The sequence below is a fragment of the Gopherus flavomarginatus genome, chromosome 9 (genome assembly GCF_025201925.1).
Source record: "Gopherus flavomarginatus isolate rGopFla2 chromosome 9, rGopFla2.mat.asm, whole genome shotgun sequence".
Lineage (NCBI taxonomy): Eukaryota > Metazoa > Chordata > Testudines > Testudinidae > Gopherus > Gopherus flavomarginatus.
In genome coordinates, this window is record NC_066625.1 from 71,094,244 (window position 1) to 71,114,456 (window position 20,213).

Genomic DNA, 20,213 nt, shown 5'->3' on the forward strand with positions numbered 1-20,213 from the left:
CGAAGTATCATCACTTGAAGCATGGTTTTGTGCTCGCTGCCAGAACTAAGCTACTGAAGATACTATAATGACATCTCCTACATCATTATCATCAATATTATGACAACCCAAACTGACAATAGTGCTATGTATGGTGGTATAGTGATTTGTATAGTGAAAATAATCAATGCATCAGCATAATGGCTTAGAAGGAAGACAGTGGGGCTTGTAATATTATAGGCAGAGCTGGTAGTGTCTAACACTTCCCTGTATAAGACCCTTTTTTCAGTTGCATGAGCAAACTTAATTCCGTCATTTCCTAATTTTGAGTTTGACTTTGCAAATGTTGTTTTAATGCAGTTTTTTTGTGTGAAATATGTATGTTTAAATTGTTATTGCTATCATCATTCTTCCTTCCCTATTCCCTTTTTGCTAACTAGATAGTTTGCTTTCTGGCGCAGGGACAATATGTATATACAATGCCTAGTGCAGTGGGGCTGCAATTTCGAATAGGTCCAGTAATTGAGTAAACTGGCCCTTTAAGGGAGAGATGAGGGAAGTATCTAGAACTATTTTAACATGTTGCAGCAGTTTTATGGTAAAGGCAGAGTTGTAGGACAAGAAGAACAGCCACTTAGACAAAAGGAAGTGGTATTGGGGAGGCAGAATGGAACCCTTGAGGCAAAGTGAGTGGAAGCTTCCATCTGATCTCAATTCAGAGGGAATGCTGGGTAGTGCATTCCCAGGACTTCTGGTACATGTACGCTAGTCTGGAGAGAGAGTGCCTGCAATATCCTCCCACAATCTGTCCCAGGTATAGGGAAAACTGTTTTGATATTTTAACTTTGACCTCTGAGGATGGTCTGAGTTCTCAGAAGAAGACAAACCCTGCTGTGACCTCTGACAAATGTTGGCTTGCCCCTGGGTCCTTAGTCGCTATTGTGATGCATATAAATAACAATAACCCATCAGCATTTTAAGTCACTGCCAGTCCAAACCTGTCAAAATTGAGTCAGGCCATACTGCTTTGAAAATCATTACACTTCAAAGAAACCTACATGTATCTTTTTTCTTTTTCTTTTTCTTTTTTTTTATTGTTTGCCTCTGGATTTTCAGCCACTAGGGTTCACATTTTCAAGCTTTTCTCTCCAATCATGAGGACAATTTTTTTTTAAATGAAAGCTGGTCTAACTACTTATTTCAGGAACTGGGGCTTTAGTGGACACATCCAATATCATGAATTGGCAACACTGTACTGCTCTCCTAGGGCATTGCTGAAATAGGGCAGAGTTAAGGTTGCATAGCCAATTTTAACTCTACATTTCCTGGTTTTCAAAAGTTTGAGTTTTGCTCAACACAACACTCTGCAAGGGAATAAATTAACACCAGGCAACCTTAACTCTTAATCAGCTGGCCTTTCCATCAGTTCACTGAGAGTCTATCTGGCTCTCTATATCAGCAGTATGCCAGCCTGTGGATAGATTTTCCATTTCTCACTCTTTGATATCCAGATTTCAGAAAGTTCTAGTCAAGGTCTACCCTACTGGGTCTGATTCAGTACCTTTAGTCTGGAGAAAACTAGGTTAAGATCCCATAATGTATTCCCCTGTTGAACCTATGGTGAGAACCTCACTATCTCTATTGTGTATGAAGACTGCATTTCTTGTGTCAAGCACTTCTGCAAGGAGAGTCTCAAAACTTGAAGATCTCTTAGTTGATCCTCCTTTCATAGCCTTTCATAAAGATAGGTCTAGCCTAAAGGACACCTTAAGTTCACGTTAAAGGTGATGTCAGCTTTCTATCTCATTCAAACCATTCAACTTCTGGTGCGTGTGATTTTTTTTCTTTTTTCTTCTAAACCCTCACTCGTCCACAGCTGAAGAAGTATGCCATACCTTAAATGTTTGCAGAGCTTTGGCATTTTACCTAGACTATGCAAAGTCTTTCAAATCTTCTCCCAGACTCTTTGTGGCTTTACTTAGAGAATTAAGGGTCAACCTGTAACAGCTCAGCAAATTTCACATTGGATTTCTGACTGCATAAAGCTGTGTTTAGGGCTGGCTCCAGGCACCAGCACAGGAAGCAGGCGCTTGGGGAGGCCAATGGAAAGCGGCAGCACATCTGGGTCTTTGGCGGCAATTCGGCATCAGATCGCTCAGTCCCTCTCAGAGGGAAGGACCAAAGAATGAAGCTGCACGGTACAGCAGCTGCCGAAGTGCCACCAATCATGGCTTTTTTTTTTCTTTCTTTCTCTCTCTTCACCACTTGGGGTGGCAAAAAAGCTGGAGCCGGTCCTGGCTGTGCTATGATCTTGCTAAAGTCTCTCCTCCACCAACGATAGCAGCTCACTCTACCAGAGCTCAATCAACTACATCAGCTTTTCTAAATAACATTCTGTCACTGGGGCACCCTTAGGCTCTGGGTGGGGCCCCAGCACTCACGCAGGCTATGGCTCTGGGATGTCTAGCTGGTTTTTCCCACTTCAGTGGCAGCCCTAAGAAGGCTCATCTCTCTGTCTGGTTCCCAGATAAGCCACCTCTTCTGGGGTTGTCAGTGAACAGCAGGAAAGGGTAATTAACTCAAATGCGTTGTCCCAAAGCTGTGTTAAGGCTTTCTCTTTTCAGAGGGTGCTTATCAGGCTGTGGCACTATACTAAAGTTCACAGTAATAGAGAGGAATAGGCCCCTCTCAAGGTGAGTCAGGATCAGGCCCTTCCTTCTTCATGGAGGGCTACTGGGCAGTAGTCAGTAAGGAGCTCCTAGCTTTGGTCGGCACTCTCTACAGGAGCTGAGACTGAAGGTCTGGTCTGCCATTAATTGAGCTGGGTTTCTCCTTCTTAAAGCTCCTCATTCCAATTCACACCTGTCTCCACAGGTGTGAAGGGGGTAGGGCCACCTGAGCCCACACTAACTCATTGAATCCATGTTGCCCAGTGTGGTTTTTGTGTACCTTATGACACATCCCTATAGTGGATAACTGCAAAGCAGCAATATGGTCATCTGTACATACCTTTTCCAGACCTTACACCATCAAGCCTCTAGAGCCAATGCCACCTTTGGCAAGTTGATGTTACAAATCAATCTGCTCAAGTGATCCGAAGTCCCACCACTTCGAAGGGAACTACTGATGAGTCACCTGCAATAGAATGTATATGTGCACCATTACTTCAAGGAGAAAACCATGCTTACTTATCTATTCTGTAACTTTTTGTTCTTTGAGAAATGTTGTGCACATATACATTCCACAACTCTCCTGCCTTCCCTGCTGCTTTGGACCTTACGTATACGTTGGTGTGAAAAAATGCAGAGAGGTGGTGGATATGCCCCTTCTATGCCCTCGGCCCAGCTCATGAGGAGAGCAGGTGCTTGTGTTGACTAGTGATACTGCTGGCAAAAGTCTCCAACTACAGTGCACAAGGTGCATTGGCACTAGAATGTATATGTACACAACACGTTTTGAACAACAGTTACTGTACTGATACATGACTCTTCTCTTCCCTTTTTATAGATGGGCACTATATTTGCCCCCTTCCAGTCTTCTGGAATCTCCCCCGTCTCCCATGATTTCCCAAAGATAATAGCTAGAGGCTCAGATACCTCTTCTATTAACTCCTTGAGTATTCTAGGATGCATTTCATCAGGCCCTGGTGACTTGCAGGCATCTAACTTTTCTAAGTGATTTTTTACTTGCTCTTTCCTTATTTTCTCTTCTAAATCTACCCTCTTCCCGTAAGCATTCACTATACTAGACATTCCTTCAGACTTCTCAGTGAAGACCGAAACAAAGAAGTCATTAAGCATCTCTGCCATTTCCAAGTCTCCCGTTACTGTTACCCCCTCCTCATTGAGCAGTGGGCCTACCCTGTCCTTAGTCTTCCTCTTGCTTCTAATGTATTGATAAAAAGTCTTCTTGCTTCCCTTTATTCCCATAGCTAGTTTGAGTTCATTTTGTGCCTTTGCTTTTCTAATCTTGCCTCTGCATTCCTGTGTTATTTGCCTATATTCATCCTTCGTGATCTGACCTAGTTTCCATTTTTTATATGACGCCTTTTTATTTTGTAGGTCACGCAAGATCTCAAGGGTAAGCCAAGGTGGTCTTTTGCCACATTTTCTATCTTTCCTAACCATCGGAATAACTTGCTTTTGGGCCCTTAATAGCGTCCCTTTGAAAAACTGCCAACTTTCCTCAGTTGTTTTTCCGCTCAGTCTTAATTCCCATGGGACCTTGCCTATCAGCTCTCTGAGCTTACCAAAATCCGCCTTTCTGAAATCCATTGTCTCTATTCTGCTGTACTCCCTTCTACCCTTCCTTAGAATTGCAAATTCTATGATTTCATGATCACTTTCACCCAAGCTTCCTTCTACTTTCAAATTCTCAACAAGTTCCTCCCTATTTGTTAAAATCAAGTCTAGAACAGCTTCCCCCCTAGTAGCTTTTTCAACTTTCTGAAATAAAAAGTTGTCTGCAATGCAGTCCAGGAACTTATTGGATAGTCTGTGCCCTGCGGTGTTATTGTCCCAACAAATATCTGGATAGTTGAAGTCCCCCATCACCACCAAATCTTGGGCTTTGGATGATTTTGTTAGTTGTTTGAAAAAAGCCTCATCCACCTCTTCCGCCTGATTAGGTGGCCTGTAGTAGACTCCCAGCACGACATCACCTGTGTTTTTTACCCCTTTTAGCCTAACCCAGAGACTCTCCACCCTTCCGTCTCCTATGTCCATCTCCACCTCAGTCCAAGTGTGTACATTTTTAATATATAAGGCAACACCTCCTCCCTTTTTCCCCTGTCTATCCTTCCTGAGCAAACTATACCCATCCACACCAACATTCCAGTTGTGTGTATTATCCCACCAAGTTTCAGTAATGCCAATAATGTCATAGTTGTATTTATTTATTAGCACTTCCAGTTCTTCCTGCTTATTACCCATACTTCTTGCATTTGTATAAAGGCATCTAAGATACTGGTTTGATTTTGCCTCCCAGCTTTGCCCTGATCCTCCTTCCTCTCTGCCATTATAGCCCGTGCTCCCTCCTGTTTCCAACCCATCTCCCAGGTCTTGTTCCCCACTTACCTGTGGGCTTTGCTCACCTGTCCCCGTCGAACCTAGTTTAAAGCCCTCCTTACCAGGTTAGCCAGTCTGTGCGCAAATAAGGCCTTTCCCCTCTTCGAAAGGTGAACGCCATCTGTTCCTAGCAGTCCTTCCTGAAGTAGCATCCCATGGTCAAGGAAGCCAAAGCCCTCCTGGCGACACCATCTTCGCAGCCAGGCATTCACCTCCACGATGCATCTGTCTCTGCCCGGACCCCTACCTTCAACAGGAAGAATCGAAGAGAATACCACCTGCGCTCCAAACTCCTTAACCCGTACTCCCAGAGCCCTGTAGTCACTCTTGATCTGCTCAGCGTCACACCTCGCAGTATCATTTGTGCCCACATGGATGAGTAGCATGGGATAGTAGTCAGAAGGCCGGATAATCCTCGACAAAGCCTCTGTAACATCTCGGATACGGGCCCCTGGCAGGCAGCATACCTCCCGGGATGAACGGTCAGGGCGACAGATGGGTGTCTCCGTCCCCCTCAGCAGAGAGTCTCCAACCACCACTACCCTACGTTTCTTATCAGTGGTGGCAGCAGACCTCCCAGCCTTAGGGGTACGAGGCTTCACCCCCTTAACTGTTGGGGGGTGATTTCTTCTCTCCTGTATCTTTTACCACAACAGGAGGGTTCGCAGCAGCAGTGGAGCACTGCCTGCTGCTAGAAGTAACCAGCTGGCTGTGTCCACCCTGAGCCTCCTCCTCCACTGGTGTGTCAGGTACACCCTGAGGCATCTCCTCTTCCACTGCAGTGTCAGTAGTCCTGTCAACTGGGACAGCACCATCAACTTTTCTAAGTTACATCAGCTTTTCTAAATAACATTCTGTCACTGGGGCACCCCTTAGGCTCTGGGTGGGGCCCCAGCACTCATGCAGGCTATGGCTCTGGGATGTCTAGCTGGTTTTCCCACTTCAGTGGCAGCCCTAAGAGGCTCATCTCTCCGTCTGGTCCCCAGATAATCCACCTCTTCTGGGGTTGTCAGTGAACAGCAGGAAAGGGTAATTAACTCAAATGCGTTGTCCCAAAGCTGTGTTAAGGCTTTCTCTTTTCAGAGGATGCTTATCAGGCTGTGGCACTATACTAAGTTCACAGTAATAGAGAGGAATAGGCCCCTCTCAAGGTGAGTCAGGATCAGGCCCTTCCTTCTTCATGGAGCAGTAGTCAGTAAGGAGCTCCTAGCTTTGGTCGGCACTCTCTACAGGAGCTGAGGACTGAAGGTCTGGTCTGCCATTAATTGAGCTGGGTTTCTCCTTCTTAAAGCTCCTCATTCCAATTCACACCTCTCTCACAGGTGAGAAGGAGGTAGGGCCACCTGAGCCCACACTAACTCATTGAATCCATGTTGCCCAGTGTGGCTTTTGTGTACCTTATGACACATCCCTATAGTGGATAACTGCAAAGCAGCAATATGGTCATCTGTACATACCTTTTCCAGACCTTACACCATCAAGCCTCTAGAGCCAATGCCACCTTTGGCAAGTTGATGTTACAAATCAATCTGCTCAAGTGATCCGAAGTCCCACCGCTTCGAAGGGAACTGCTGATGAGTCACCTGCAATAGATTGTATATGTGCACCATTACTTCAAGGAGAAAACCATGCTTACTTATCTATTCTGTAACTGTTTGTTCTTTGAGAAATGTTGTGCACATATACATTCCACAACTCTCCTGCCTTCCCTGCTGCTTTGGACCTTACGTATACATTGGTGTGAAAAAATGCAGAGAGGCGGTGGATATGCCCCTTCTATGCCCTCAGCCCAGCTCATGAGGAGAGCAGGTGCTTGTGTTGACTAGTGATACTGCTGGCAAAAGTCTCCAACTACAGTGCACAAGGTGCATTGGCACTAGAATGTATATGTACACAACACGTTTTGAACAACAGTTACCGTACTGATACATGATGCTTCTCTTCCTCCCCACCCCCAATAAAGGTTAAGTTCTGTACAGGGCCGGCTCCAGGCACCAGCCAAGTAAGCTCGTGCTTGGGGCGGCAGATTCTAAGGAGCGGCATTCCATCCAATCCTAGGGCGGCATGGCCGCCCTTTTTGTTCGCTGCTCTGGCCGCCCTCTAGGGAGCGGCGGTGTGGAGGAGGGGAGTGCCCTGCTGGGAGCCTGCTGCGCGCTCCATCTGCCCCAGATGGTACTAGGTCTGCAGCAAGCCCAGCAGCCCGCGTCCTTCCCTCCTTGCCGACCGGAAGGAAACCCTGGCCGCCCCGCTTCTCTCTCTCTTCCCTCCACTCCCTCCCCCTCCCCCCTGCTAGCCAGGGCACAGACTCCACTGCCTGGGGCGCGTCTTTGCCACTCCAGCCGCCCCGCAGGTTTTTTTTTTTTTCATTTTTTTGCTTGGGGTGGCAAAAAAGCCAGAGCCGGCTCTGGTTCTGTAAGGCTTAATTACATTCTGTAAGTGCTGGCCAGGCTTGAAATAGTTAAAACCTGACTTCTCAGAAAAAAATTGAGGCTCTTTGGAGAAGAAAATGATCTGTGATAGTTAAATACTTTGAAAAAGTTTAAGTCACAGACAGAGAGATTCATCCATCTCGGAAATGTCAATTCTAGCTATAGATGAATCCTAAAAGGCTTGCTGGCTGAGTCCAGGTAAGCATGTAAAAGATGATTATCCACTCCTTTTTGGTTTGGAACTATAGGAGGAATAGGCTTTCACATACCGTTTTGGGGTATGCATTCTATGACTTATCCCAGACAAAAATCAGGAATAATTTAAAAAAAGTTTTTAGACCTTAAGACTTTTTAGACCTAAGTAATGTTTCATTTCTTTCCAGTATGGCGTTTGAATGGAGTTTGGGACAGTTATGACTTATTTCAGACTGATAGCCCTATACTTAGTTAGATCTCTCTTCTTATGCTTGACTCACCTTCATGCTAATGTAGAATTTACTGTTGATGCCAGAGGTTCCCAAACTGGAGTCTGAAGAGCATTTCCTGAAGGTATAAGGACAGCTGGAAAGCCATGTGGGGAACTGCCACGGGTATCTGCTGCTACCCAGGAATCTGCTGCTACCACCAGAATTGTTGCCACTGAGGAACCTTCTGCAGTTATACAAGTTGCCATTGTCAGCAGAAACTGTGAGATCTGTAACCATGGGACTCTCTGCTGCTGAAAGATCAGCCATCAAGGGAACCCCATTGCCTGCAACTTCTGCAGAACCCTAGCTGCTGCAACTACTTCTCTGAGACCTCCTACCACCGAGGGACCAGCTGCTGCCACTGAGGGCAGAGTAGGAAATATAAAAGTCCAAAACAGGGGCCTGTGAATGAAGGAAGGAATTATGTGAACTTCTGAATTGGGAAGGAGGATTAATAGTCAGTTTGGGGCAGCTAAGGACTGGGTATCCTTGGTGTGACTGGGAAGGCAGGGGCTGGAACCTCAGTGTGTAAGCTGAGGCTGAGGGAGGAAGACAGGAACCAAGTGCCAGGAGGCAGGAACTGAGGACTGGTGTGCATCTGTGTTCTCCCTCTGTGATCCAGCAAGGGTCATGTCTCTTTGGTGGAGGCACATCTCTCTCACTCTCTCTGCTGACTTGGGTATTTACAGGCTGTACAGTCTCTGTCTACCCACTGCATTCCCTAGCAAGTCAGACTGCCTAAACTGACCTGCTTTGCATTTCTCCTCAGGTTGTAAACAGCAGTATTGCCCACTGTTATAAGTTACCACGCAGTTTTTCCTAAGGAAGCACATTTATTCTTAACATTAAAGTATTACAGAGAAAACATATTAAAAGAGCCTACCTGCATGCTAATAAGCTTGCTAGAGATCACCCCAGCTCCAACAAGGGTGCTGGTAGGAATCAGTCCTTCAAACCCCACCAAAGGGTTTTTCTGTGGTTACAAGTTCATAACTACCTTGGCTCAGAATAAACAAACTCATGAACCCGAGAGTCAGTCCATTATACAGTGTGGGCCTCTGAGCGTGTCCTCCTACAACAGGTGATCTGCAAACATATAAGTCTCTCCTTCGGGTGAAGCTTCAAATGACTGAGTTCTTGCATAACCAGCTGGGGTATATTTGCATTCATTTTCCCCTAGAGAATTTCTGGGAACCCTCTTTAACTTTGTTTGTCCCAAAAGTGCTTTCTCGCCTGGCACACTGTTTAAAAAAGTCCTTTGAAATTCATAACACTTTCCAGGGTTTACACTGACCACATATTTCCCCCTAGAGAAGTTACATACAATCCTACAATAATACATAAACATTTTCATTTTTAGTTCAATGAACTCCTAAGATATTTAAACTTGCAATGTGACAAACTTACACCGTTTAGTCCCCATGCAACACTGCAGGAATTCAGCTGGAAAAGATTTATTGGATCCTGAAGTACTGAAAAAGGACAGACAAACAGGTAGTAAGTTGCATCTGGATGCACTAAATCATAAATAAACAAGTTTTATTTGGTTCATAAAACTATTATCTGCATGCCAATCATAGCAGAAGTGGTGCTGATATGCATTGCTGAAATTAAGGATGAGTATATGGTGGTGATAAAATTCTAGACTCATTCAATTATTAAGGCCTTGTTGTCAGCTGAACAGAAATGATACATCCAGGAGCAAACCTCTACCACACAAAGCAAAACCATACAAAAGCTTTAAATTTTTATTTGACCTGGTGCTTGCATAAATTAAAAAAAAAATTATGGTGAGCGAGTGAGGTCTTGTCTTATCCATGTCCCACCAAATTGCTCCTGCTATATGAAAAAATAAAACAGAAGAACTTGAGGCTGCATCTGTCCCATAAATCCAACTGAAGAGGACATGGTTGCAGCTCACTCCAATATCCATTAATACTACTCCATACGTTAGCCAGAAGCAATCACTCAGGGAGCTCTCTTCTGCAAGGCAACAAGTGTTTTGCATGCAGTGCTCTCATTCACTCTTGAGATGGGACATAAAGGACAAATGATGGACTCAAATTCAGATCCACTCTAAAGACTGTAAACCAGAAAGTTCACTTGTATTTTCTTGATCAGCCCCCCTATAGTTCTTATCAGTTAACTCAATTTGGTACTCAATTATTCAGCTGTGTATGTCCATGATGGCTGGTAAGGTGGTCTAGAAAACCACAGTCCCATTTTGTGGGGAAAAAATTAGGTTTCTAGATTTGTTTTTGTTCAACAGGACTAAATCAAGACCTTTCAACATTTTTGAGGGAGCAACAGGAAAGCAAATAGTACAGTGGTTTTGGCATTCAACTGACTTATAGAAGACTCAGGTTTAAGTTCCTGCTCTGGATGAATCAACCCAGAGATTTGAACCTGGGTTTGCCAAATCCTAGGTGAGCATATTAGCCACCAGTTATCAAGTCAGTCAGTTTCTCCTGATGGAACTGTTCCACTTTGTATAAATAATTCAATTTTCATGGGACTAGAGAGAGAGACAGACAGACTTACTCTATAGCCCGTTAGTTAAGGTCTCCCACATCCCAGAAAAGTGCTGCCAGTAGCCTAGCGGTTGCTAATCAGGTAGGGATGGGTGCATTCATGAACACACATCAGAAATCCCATCCTCAATCTGAGAATTCCTTCTGACGATTCTCATTGAAACCAATACTTTTTAATGAAAAGTTTTGGTTTCGATTAATCAGCATTTTTAACAACAAAAAATGTCATCAAGAAATTCCTAATCAGCTCTACTGTTTTCCCTTTCTCTGGCTTCCCTCTTAATTCAATGTGACTATGAGTTTCATATCTTTACCGCTTCGCCACAGTATCCCAAGTAAATTCAACAGCATGCTGATGATGCAGATTGCTCTTTTTGGCACATTCTGTATGTTTTGCTGCTTTTATGCTCTATTACTAGTTAATGTCCAGTGTTGATCAGCCAATTATGGCAAGCTTTTGTTGCATTTTTGATTAATCACATTATACTCTATTGGTATATTTTGTGATGTTTGTGTTACACTTCTTCACATCTCCAATTCCTGCTATTGAAGAAAGTGATACTGCCATGCAGTTAAGCCTTTGGTGTCCAGACTTCTGAATGTTGTTTTCTGTAATAATAAACGATAAAACTTGGGTCATCTGGCATATCTTTGAGTATTTTGATTCTGACAAGTATTGATTTCCCCACACATTATTTCCTGTTTTTCTCCAGTTTAATGGTTGACTTGCCACAGTATGATTCCAACCTCTTCCTGATGATTGAATCCTGGATATTCCAGTCTGGAGGTCTGACCCTTAATCGTTGCTGTTCCTCTCTATGCCTAACCGTGATATTCTGAAACCTAACTATTGGCTCTGTGACATTGATATATTTAAACAGCTCATGAAAAATGACACAAGTTCATTTTTCAAGATGTAATCGTGGGGACTTTCCAATATATATTCAGGGAGAGTTGTAATTCTCCCTTGTTCTGGAGGCCTAAGAGATTCTAAGATCATTAACACTGTGTTCTTTACGGTATGGAGAGGCTGTGCATGAATTATGCTGGTGTTAGTGGTGGTAGAACGTTGTGAGCAGCATTCAGCTGAGGCCTTTAAAGCTCACTGTTGAAGTTGTAAACAGTGATATGGGAACCAATTAAAAGGGAAATCTCCAACCCCAAATGCAAATCTTCACATAGATGTGTGAGATCTTACAGGCTAGGTCCTCCTAAAGCTCATTTAAGTTATTTTTTCTTTCTTCCTCATTCCATTGCACTATAAAACTATATGCATTTTTTTACTTAATTTTTTGTTGTTAAAATGTTTTGAAATCACATGGCCATCCATATATATTGTATATTAGTAGAAAGATGCACTTAGGCTCCCAAATGCTCTTTGAAAAATAGGTTACTCCTAGTCATGTTTAGTATTTTTTTTTCTCTCCTCAGGATGGAATCTGCTTTCAGACTATTTTTCACAGAGGATAAGGATTAGTGCCCCTTTATCAATGTTGTCCATGTCCCCACTCGGCATACTTTATTATCACTGCTAGAAGGTGCTTCTCAAAGACTGAGCTGTGAAGCTGTAAAAATCAAGCTTCTCAAAGCTGGGGAAAATTGAAATGTCATTCTCTACAAGGAGTTTTAGGAGTGAGACTAAGCATTTACCTCAACACAGGCCATCCATTCTATGGCCTAGCTCAGAAACTTTCAAAATCAGTTTTAAATCTTTTTCTTATAGCTCTCATGTCCTTCAATATCATACTTTATTATTAAATTGCCATACTCAGAGCAACATTTGGGGAAGAAATTGATTTGTTGTTTGCAGTGACTACTATTCTTCCTCCCTCTGCTCTACCAAACACCAATCTGGATGCAGAACTTCCTGTTTTCACTAGATGCAATAGGCCACTGTGCTGTTTGACAGACGATTCCTCATGTTCATCGAACTAGCAAGGCTCTTCAAGGCTAAATTAGATTTATATGGAATGGTAGGTCAGCTAGCGGCATTATGTACCAGTCTGAGTGGCCAGGTTAATTAGCAGCCAAAATATAAATAGTAGCATCTCCACAAGGAGGAAGCTGACATGCTAAATGCATCTGTGGCAAATCAAATTAAGAGAAATCCCATTATCTTGTTTGGGATTCTGCTTTCTACTGACCATGTGTTTCAATGTCCAAACAGGCCAGTTATTGCAGGGATATTTCATTACTCTAATATACTGGCCTAAAACAGAGTATAAAACTAGGGGTGGAAAACCGAACCATACAACAAGATCATTATTTACAATTAAACTATATTAATTTGTTTTCTCTTTTCCCTGCCAGGGTAGGTATCACTCAGCTGAGATTACACTGTTAGCAAAGCACATGGTATTTTTTCATTTTTAATGCAGCCCCCAAACATTTTTATTTCGCTCTCTGTTATCGTAGTATTACTAATAAGCTGGTTGGAAGACAAATGTTTTTAACAATACTTATAACCTTGTCATGCTCTGGGGTATGTTTTCTGATGTTTATGGATATTTCTCATAGGGACTGAGTATAGTAAACTGTCCATTAATCTCTAACTTTGCAGTCTTCATGTTATTCAAGAAAGATGAAAGAAACCAATAAGCATTGGGAGTTTTTAAACAAGATTATTTTATTACTAAGGGAATGAAGGATATGAATAAAAGCAGAAACAAGAAACACATGTACAAGTTTTTATATAAAATGATGCTGTGGGTGGAATAAAAAGCAAAGAATAAGAGAAACATGCACTGATCCCTTTGTACCTTTGCTAACTCTGGATCATTAAATTCAGCTTCATGGACAAGACCTGACATTTAAGTTGCATATTTAACTGCGCTTTGACACTGATACTTTCCAACAAGAGATAAGAAAATAATTTGATTTTCAGAGCAAACTATTACTATTTTAAATATTTAAGATAATGTAATTTATTTTTTTCCAACATGTAGCCATATTATAACCAAAACATCCCCAAAGGGTCAAATCCTCCAGAATTAAGTATTTTACCTAACTACATTTTAATTAAGGAAACCTGAAAATAAATCCCATCTTTTCTGTGGCCTGTTTCCTCAGTCTGTTAAATCTTTGCTAATGAAAATAGATTTCAGATTCTTATGTAAAACAGCAAGCAGTGTAATTAACTGTTCCAGCAAACCAATCATGCGCTTTCAGGTATCTTAAATATGTAGACTGCCAGTGATACATTCTTCGATAGAACTTTAATTGAGATAATTGCATGTATTTTAGCATTTTTCCCTTCTGTTATGTTTCAGATTTTAAACTGTGTTCTGTTTCCTTGTGCTGGCTCATCATCACTTTCACTTTTAATTTGGCAGAAAGAGTGGTAATAATTTTAGAAGAGGAAAACATTTTTGTCAGAAAGTAGCAGCCCATTTCCACCTGCGTGGCATGATGCTGTGTACAAATCACTACATAGGTAAGTTCTGTGCATATTATACTTTAATGATTTCCTTTGATTGGAGGTGTGACCAACGATCACACATTTCCTTCTCAGGAGTGAAAATTCCGTTAAAAAACTGTTCCGTTGTGACTGTCATTTCAGTCCCAATGTGGACCAATGAAAACATTGCATATATATCATAATATTTCTCCTGTCACTTTGTGTTATTTTATTTATATACTTTAAGTGAATATAGTGCTCTTGAAAATACCAGATTGATAGCACCGGAGACTGATTTTCTGTATTTATCCACAATATAGGTATAGTGCGAGCTTTCCCATACCTCTCTGCTCATGTATTCATAACCAGAACCAGGAGGATCATCTGTAAAGGATGAGAAGGTACAATAGTCACCACCATTTATTAAGTGCTACCATGTAGCAGTCTCAAATACACCATTTATGCACTAGATTTTCTAGAGAATGCTGTGTGACATACGACATGATTTCTGATAGCAGCGAGTGGCAGCGGTTGGTAAGTGTTCACTTTTAATGTTGACTATTCTTTATCAGTCTCCATGCCCATTTAGCCCATGGCATCTACTCATAGAATTTAGGGACCCAAGTAGGAGGGTGTGGGAAAATAAGTAATACAAACAAGATTTATAATGCATCAACTGTTAGCATAGTTTACATAAGATAATGTGTGTTTCATGAAGTATCAATAATAATACAATATTATTTCTTTTGTTGGCTTACTCAGATATCTACATATTATACCCTCTCCCCACCCCCCACAGTTTTTGAAGACCAGCCATAAGTTGATTGTGGGTGGCAGGTATCTCAATCCTTGCATATCTAAACTATGTAAGAGTTAATTATATCCCACTTCACTGCAGCTATGGTTAGATTCATGGGACTTCTCTGTGTATAATGCTGCACTTTAGTAATGTGTGTCACTGTAGAGACAAGACACATTAATGCAAACCTGAAATTATTAACAATTATCGTGACTTACAGTACTTGAAAATATCAGAGCTATATGAGATTCATTATGAATAAAATTCATTATGAACGTAGCCCTTTTTGGGTAGTAAATGTTTCATTTTTTTTTTAGTGCAGTTGTTATTTTTCAATATTTGCTGGGTAGTCTGGACAAGTAACATTTCAGTCTAGATGTTTTTAGTAGTTAATTTGACTATTTGTTGTTCATTATTCATTCTGTGTCACACAGCATTATTTCTGCTCCTTGTTTGGATGTTGGGAACTTTCAGATAGCAAAGACTGAAAAACGCCTTTCCAATAAAAATATTTAGATGAATAAACATTTGTAAAACTTTCAAGATTTGTGAAAATTTTCACAGGTACCTCACAGATGTCCAAATACTTTTGTGCAACAAATAATATGACCCTTAAATTACAATGAACTGAACTTGGTGTTTTTTAAATAGTCATTAAGCAATTTTTTTGCTTGTTAATTTCTTAAAAAAAACTCTCTACAAATTAGAGCTAGTCAGAAATATTCCCTCAATATTTTCCCTCAGATTTGATCAATATTTGTTGAAAATTGAAACATTCTGTGTAGCTGGTTCAATTTAGATGAAATTCCTCCAAGCAGTCTTTGAAACATGCCTGCCAAGACTGCCAGGTTCGAGGGCAGCCCTCCAGGTGGATGGTCCACATGCTGGGAACTCCAGGGTTTTACCTTTTGTGGAGAATTTCAAAATTTTTGGTTCTCATTCCAAATCAGGACAAAAACCAAATTTCAAAATATCAAAATCATCTGGTAAATGGAATTTCTCAGCACAGCTCTATTACAAATAGATTCATAGATGTTAAAGGCAGAAGGAACCATTAGATCATTTGGTCTGACCTCCCATATAATAAAGGCCACAGAAAAACTGAGCCCAATAACTTCCATTTGCCTGAAAGTTATCTTCTAGAAAGGCATCTAGTCTTGATTTGAAGACTTCAAGAAATGAAGAATCCGCCTCTTCCCTTGGTAGTTTTGTTCCAATGGTTAATCAGCCTGACTGTTAAATAATTGTGCCTTATTTCTAAGTTGAGTCTTCCTTCAACTTCCACATGTTAGTTCTTATTCTCTGCTACATTTATAATCCCTATGTTACCTGGTATTGTTGAAAATCATGAAAGTAGTGATGGTGACATTTTCTCTCATCAAAAGTTGCTTTGATATCTTTGGCAATTTGAATGTCTGCCTCCTAACTGTCTCAAGGTCACTTTGATTACAGTGATTAGGACCCCAACAACTTGGGGTATGATGTCTAGAAAATGTTTTCTATTTTGGTGAGAAATCAAAACTAATGTTTTGCTTCTTTCTTAGAAAGTCAAAATAAATACATATTCCGTTCCTCAGTGCAATCTAACCTATTTTTTTCATTAAGTAACCTGCTGTTTTTGCCAGTTAAACTGTTATGTGCTTAGCAAAATTTAAATATTTGTGTCCAATGGAGGGGAAAGTTGAAAATCAATTGGTAAATTCCTCTTCAAGTGGAAGGTTTTCATAGCCTGAATTTTCCCTGTGTCATTAGTAACATCCAGCTTCCCAGCAGGGAGAACTTTGATAGAAAAAGTTGTCTAGCTGTCTCAGGATTTGTTTTGTGAATGAGAATGAGACAGACAACACTATCAACTGAATGGGAGTCAAGAGATTTGGATTCTTTCCTGAGCTCTGTCACTAAGTTGCTGAGTCACAGTGGGCAAGTTTGATTAATTTTCCATGCCTAACATTCCCTAATGATTGAAGAGGAGACTTTCAGAAGCACCCATGGGATTTTGTAGCATAATTCTCCTTGAAAGTCAATGGAGCTTGTGCTCCTAAATCTCATAATTGTTTTAGAAAATTTCTCCAAGAATCAGTTACTTACGAAACACAGCATAGTTTAAAGTACAGTTCTGCTCCCAAAGTGGCTATAAAGAAAAGCAGCATGGAGTTTCTGGTTTATTTTCTCACTATTTGATATCACCTGTGTAAATTTTCCAAACAAACTGATGGGGGATTTTTTTTAACTGCTATTCCAGCAAACTCACCCAAAGCTCTGAAAATCAGATCAGGATCTTTTCTGCCCAAACATATGACCCCTAACAAAGTTTAAATTAGTTCTTCAGTGACACCTGTGCAACCCCACTGCTGTTATAAGATTGACACAGATATAACTTATTGGAACTTAGCAGGCAATTCTCCTGGTGATGCAAGTGGTGGCATTTTGTGTGGCTTCAATCTACAGCACGTAAAATGAATAGAACTTTAGTATCTCTAACAGAAGGGAAAAATATCTTACAAAAAGAAAATACAAACTTTAGCACAGAATTAGCAAAAGTATAAATATGGATTTTTGAAGAAAGGTACAAGCAGATTAAGAGAGATTCCAGTTTTTACATAATCCTTCCCCTGCCCCCCCAAGTGGAGTGCTGTTGAGAGTTCTAGTAGCATCTCTGTCCAGAGTTTCCCTGAGAATTTTCTCAAGCTACCTTGCTCTTCTTGAGTCCTTGGACATCTATATCTCTCTGTAGCATATGCACACTTTCTCTCTGTTCCTTGATCAAACTCCCATGACTCATTTGATAGGTCCACCCCCATAAGGCCAGTAATTGAGCAGCAGAATATTGGAAAGTGTTGTTCTTTGAATGCTGGTGGCTGCAAATTGAGGTCCCTTCTGATCTGTTGCAGGGGTTGTGTATGCTCCTTCCAGCTGTATCATATCCAAGTGCAGTAGCAGCAAAGAGTCTATCCTGACCCTAGGAAATTAATGCTGGCTATGCAGGGCAAACCCCCCTTGCAGGGAAGCTCATCCCACAGTACGATTTTTAAGTCTCCTCCTGAACTGCTAGACCGTATAGACTCAAGAATACCCAAGAAGATGTAGAATGCATCTCTCACTTGGAAGTTCTAACAAGAGTAAAAGGCAGTAATCACTTTATATTGTTTTTTTAAATTTCTTTTTTCATTGCTTAAGTCTCTTCATGTGTTTTTCAATAAGCATGGGAGGGGGTTTGCTGAGTTGGGGGGCTACCATTTTTACATTACCGCTTTTCAGAGCACAACCATGCTTTAATTCGTCAGCCTGCTCCTATGCATGAGTTCAGTCAAGGGCAGGAATGAGCCCATTACTTGTCAGCAAAAAGAATGAGGAGTACTTGTGGCACCTTAGAGACTAACACATTTATTGGAGCATAAGCTGAAACTACTCTGAAACCTGTCACATTACTTGTCAGTTGTTTTGAAGATCTTCAGATAGCAAGCAAGGTGTTAAGGGAACTTGTAACACAATAAGGCTTCTGGACAAAGTACTGTTGTTTGGAAAACTATGCCAAGCAATAAAAATCACTATTATATTTCAATTTCTTTTATTGTAACAACTATCTTTGAAAGTTGTGTTTTACAGGTGTGTTTTACTGGCACAATATGGAAAATCAGGCCGACAAAAGAGCAGGTACCTGTGGAGATAATAATCATGATCAAAATAGACTGTATTTGCAACTCAGACAGTTGATTGCTCTTATTAGGCATGTCTATGGCCAGACAGTCTAAATTTACCACGTGTACCTTTTCTTTAAGAAAGGATCTCTTTCATTTTCAACACTTCACTGACAATTATCAGACATTCTGTGATGTGATCTGAAATATGAAATCTTACTCCTGTAGCCATGCTTCTGTTACACGTTCACTTGGAAACTTAAATTACCATGGACTGGATCATGACATCTGTAGCTTTTGCTGTATTAGTGGATGGGATATATACAGAGGTCTTGAACAAGCAGCCATGGCTAGAGATATATTGCCTGCAAAGGGCAGCAGTAATGTCTCTGAGGTCTGGGGAGTACATTCAGAAGTACATACTTTTATGAGTGCCTTTATAAAGGATACAATAGCTGTTCCTTGTGCCAAACTCAGATCTCTAGAAATCATGGCCTGTTTTCTTTGTGGTGCCTAGCAACCACTGATGCTCCTCCACACTTTACAGCAAGGGAGTTTATGGAGAAGGTATGTTCAGTTGTATCTACAATAGGGTCTTCTGCCAAAAGTTTCCCACGACTGCTGCAGCTGGTTCAGGAGAGCTGTTGTAGACATGATTCCAGACAACTGCTAGTATTTCAAGCACTGTAACACCTAACCTTGATCTGAGTATGTGCTCATAAGGCCTGCAGCTGCCAGAATTTTGTCTACACTATCATTCCCACCATTCCTGCCACTGCTAGGGCTAAGTTAGAGGTAGCAACAATGGGAAATTTCATAAAAATAAGTCTAGGATAGGGAAGGCTGAAGTGAAAGGATTGAGGATATGTCTAAATGGCAAACTCAACCTCTTATACCCCTGCAGCAGCAAGTCTCAGAGTCCAAATCTACAGACTTGGGCTTGTACTACTGTGCTAAAAATAGCTGCGTAGCCATTTGGGCTTGGGCTCTGAAACCTTTTTGGGCTTCAAAGCCTGAGCCCAGATGTCTTCACAGGTGTTTTTAGTGCCGTAGTGTGAGCCTGAGTCTGTAGACCTAGGCTCTGAGACTCACTGCCATGGGTTTATTTTTGGGTTTATTTTTTGCTGTGTAGACATAGAATTAGGCTGCAATTTTCTCTGAACCACTAGCAGGGAAGGAATCATGCACTATCTTTCCCTTTGCAAACATGCCAGGAGCAGCCAAAATATAGCCCAACTAACTAGGTTTACTCCATACAGACCAGTCCTGTGTTCTGTCTGAAGTTAAATACCATTGCCTTCAATGTGTGTCTGTCATAAACAGATAGTTAAGGGTTAATGTCTCTTTTACCTGTAAAGGGTTAACAAACAGGGAACCAAAAACACCTGACCAGAGGACCAATCAGGAAACAAGATACTTTAAAATCTCGCTGGAGGGAAACCTTTGCTTTTGTTTTTTGGGTTTTGCTTTGTTCTCTCGGGGTCCTGAAAGGGACTAGACATGCAACCAGGTTTCTTGCCAATCTCCCTGCTACAGTCTCTTATGTATTCAGAATAGTGAGTATTTAGTAGAGAAGGTGGTTATAGTCTTTTGATTGTTTTCTGTATTTGCAAATGTGTGGTTTGCTGGAAGTATTTTAAATTGTATTTTGCTTGGGGGGCGGAGGGGGGCTTCTCTCTAGTGTCTATAAGCTGAAAGACCCTGTAACTTTTACCATCTAAATTACAGAGACAACTTTTACTTTTTTTCTTTCTTTTTATTAAAAGTTTTGCTTTTTAAGACCTATTTGATTTTTTCCCCTTGTTGAGGCTCGAGGGAATTGAGTCTGTACTTACCAGGAAAGTGGTGGGAGACAGGGAGAAAGAAGGGAGGAGGGAACAGTGGAATCCCTTTGTTTAGATTCATGG

General features: G+C 41.3%; 1 protein-coding gene across 2 annotated transcripts in view; it reads left to right on the forward strand.

Moving 5' to 3' along the window:
• SEMA6D (semaphorin 6D) overlaps positions 1–20,213 on the forward strand; it is a 1,021,199-nt gene that overhangs the window by 350,440 nt on the left and 650,546 nt on the right. The window contains exons 3-4 of one of the 2 annotated variants that reach the window (XM_050966889.1): positions 13,809–13,905; positions 14,190–14,270. The gene's annotated coding sequence lies outside the window, so the exon portion shown is untranslated. Of the gene's footprint in view, positions 1–13,804; positions 13,906–14,189; positions 14,271–20,213 lie in introns of both variants that reach the window. The other variant, XM_050966886.1, reaches the window with a different exon arrangement.